The 3,042-nt window shown below is 37.3% G+C and overlaps 1 non-coding gene across 1 annotated transcript; it reads right to left on the bottom strand.

The window, feature by feature from the left end:
* Positions 1–1,751: 1,751 nt before the first annotated feature.
* On the bottom strand, positions 1,752–1,858 carry LOC121216636 (small nucleolar RNA R71). Its single transcript, XR_005912817.1, has one exon. It is a non-coding gene; the product is annotated as a small nucleolar RNA R71 (small nucleolar RNA).
* Positions 1,859–3,042: the final 1,184 nt, after the last annotated feature.

Genomic DNA, 3,042 nt, shown 5'->3' with positions numbered 1-3,042 from the left:
GCCCCGAACTAAAGGTTTTGCTGAAGATTCAAGTAAAGCGTAAGATTATACAACTTCACAGTAACAATTGGTAATAAATACGTTCAATGCGTTAAGTTGGTCAGGTATGTATTTTGAGATTATATTTAAGTTTGATTTAGACTAAATCACAAGGTCGTTATGTGATGCACATGTGAGTAAAGCAATAAGACTATTCTATGATTATTGTGCATTTGGTCAATGTGGAAAGTCAGGAAAAAAAAATGTAATGTACCCATGATCATAAGAGGTCACTATCAAGTGAGAATTTATCTGCCTATTATATATGATGAGATGTGCATATTCGGTAAAGGGATGGTATGCCCGAAGGAAGAGTGAAATAAAAATACGAACAACTATGTTATAATTTGATTGTTATCTGTTGACACTGCTTAAAACTTACTAAGCATTGTAATGCTTACTCCGTGTACTTTGTTTCCTCTGTTTTATAGATCTCATTTGGAAGCTACAGGCTCGGGGATCATCAGCAACTAGTCACACTATCACTATCCATTGTTTGGTACTGCTACGTTTTGGATTATCTTATGGCATGTATAGAATAGACTAGTAGTGAGAGGATATTTTGGTTAATGTATATAAGCCATGCGAAAATGGCATCTTTTGAATGTATACTTATAGAAGTTTAAATTGTATCCCTGACTGTCTCTAGTACTTATCTAAAGGAATGTTCAAAAAAAAAATTTACTGTTCTGATATGAGTTTCAAGACTGGTAATGCCCCTTTATCTATTCCGGCGACGGATACGGGATTGGGGTATTACATAATTAATCCAACACAATTTTATCATCTTGATTAAACTTTATTTGAAATCGTGCATTAGAACCTTTTTATTTTTAATTTTTTTTACTTAGTTGTTAACCCTTAGTTTTTAATCATCTTTAAACAAAAATATTTTCCATCACCAAAGTGTTTAAACATTAATTTCATCAATATTCTTTTTTACAGTCCTTGTGGGTACAATAACTCGACATTTACTTGTCACTTTATTACTTGTTGCGATTGTGTAGACTTGCACATTTTCGTCGTTCCAAGTTTTGTGCACCGTTGCCGGGGACTGTTTTATAAAAAAAGCAATTATTTGTGAATCTACTTTTAGATTTTGGTTTATTTATTTTCCTGTTTAAATCATTACTTACTTAATCTTTCTGTGATTATTTTAGGTGTTTATGAGTATTGACCAGATTATCGACTTACTCCCTGTGGACCCTAAAATAGAACGAACATTTAGACATCGAAGAAGATAAGCAAACTAGAGAAGGATCAAAGAGATAAACTTTGAGAATATGAATCAAGGAAACAGAGAAAACCTTGCTCAGAATCCTATCCTTATTGCTGATTATAGGGATAGAGCTTTACGACAGTATGCCGTGCCCGTATTTAACGATCTTAATTCGGGTATTAGGAGACCAGAAATCGAGGCACAACAATTTGAGCTGAAGCCAGTCATGTTCCAGATGCTTCAAACTATGGGCCAATTCAGTGGAATGCCTACTGAAGATCCTCATCTTCACTTAAGACTATTTATGGAAGTGAGCGATTCTTCCAAGTTAGTCGGAGTACCCGAAGATGCATTACGATTGAAGTTGTTCCCATATTCGCTAAGGGATAGAGCTCGTGCCTGGTCAAACTCATTTCCACCGAACTCTATTTCTACATGGCAAAAGTTAGTTGAGATATTTCTCATGAAGTATTTCTGGTTGAGCAAGAATGTCAAGTTGAGGAATGAGATCACTGCCTTCCAACAAATGGATGATGAGTCCCTGTATGAGGCATGGGAAAGGTACAAAGAGTTATTAGGAAAGTGCCCTCATCATGAAATCACGCATTGCATTCAACTTAAGACATTCTATAATGCTCTCAACGCTCACATGAGGATGATAGTGGACGCCTCTACTAATGGTGTTCTCCTTTCTAAGTCTTATAATGAGGCTCACGAAATTATTGAGAGGATTGTCAGCAACAATTATCAATGGCCAATCGAGCAGCATCATGGAGACGAGTTGCTAAAATACATGAAGTGGACGCTCTCACTTCACTTGCATCTTAGGTATCTTCAATATCCTCAATGCTTAAGAATCTTACTACTAATGGGTCTAACAGTTTTGCAGCCCAACCACCTAATCAATTTGAGAATATAGCCTGTGTGTATTGTGGGGAAGGAAATTTGTTTGAACAATGTCCGTTGAACCCCGAATCCGTATACTACATGGGTAACCAAAACCAAAACCGAGGGAGGCAAGGACTGCAATCCAACTTTTATAACTCATTGTGGCAAAATCACCTGAATTTTTCCCTGGAGTAACCAAGGGGCTGGAACTAGTAACACTTACGCCCAACCTAGACCAACTCAGCTGCCTAGTTTCCCCCAACAAGTTCAGAAACCAACCCAAGTGGAACCATCCAATAGCTTAGAGAATCTATTAAAGACATACATGGTGAAAAATGACACCACTCTAAGGAATTTGGAGAATCAAGTGGGCTAGCTTGCTATTAAACTCAGGAACCGACCATAAGGTGCTCTACTTAGTAACACGGAGAATCCGAGAAATCTGGGGAAGGAACATTGTAAAGTGTTGACATTAATAAGTGAAAAGATAGTAGAGCCCAAAACTGTCGAAGTTGAAAAGGAGCTAGTTGACGCTCAAGATTCAGAAGAAGTTCAACCAAGTGTTGAAATTCCAATTTCACTAGAACCAGAATCTACAAAACCCGACAAAGTAACCTCAGGACCAACTAATTCTGATCAACTAACAATGTCGTTAGATACAGAATTGCTGCCAAAGACGAATCAACCAGAATCAGTCCCAGTAATGAAGCCACCATCACCCTACCCTAAATGACTTCAGAAATAGAAGTAGGAGATTCAATTCAAGAAGTTCCTTGACGTACTCAAGCAACTTCACATCAACATCCCGTTAGTTGAAGCACTTGAGCAAATACCGAACTACGTCAAGTTCATGAAAGATATCTTGTCTAAAAAACGAAGACTTCGAGAATTTGATA

This window comes from Gossypium hirsutum, chromosome D04 (genome assembly GCF_007990345.1).
Source record: "Gossypium hirsutum isolate 1008001.06 chromosome D04, Gossypium_hirsutum_v2.1, whole genome shotgun sequence".
Classification (NCBI taxonomy): domain Eukaryota; kingdom Viridiplantae; phylum Streptophyta; class Magnoliopsida; order Malvales; family Malvaceae; genus Gossypium; species Gossypium hirsutum.
This window is presented reverse-complemented; position numbering and strand designations above follow the sequence as displayed.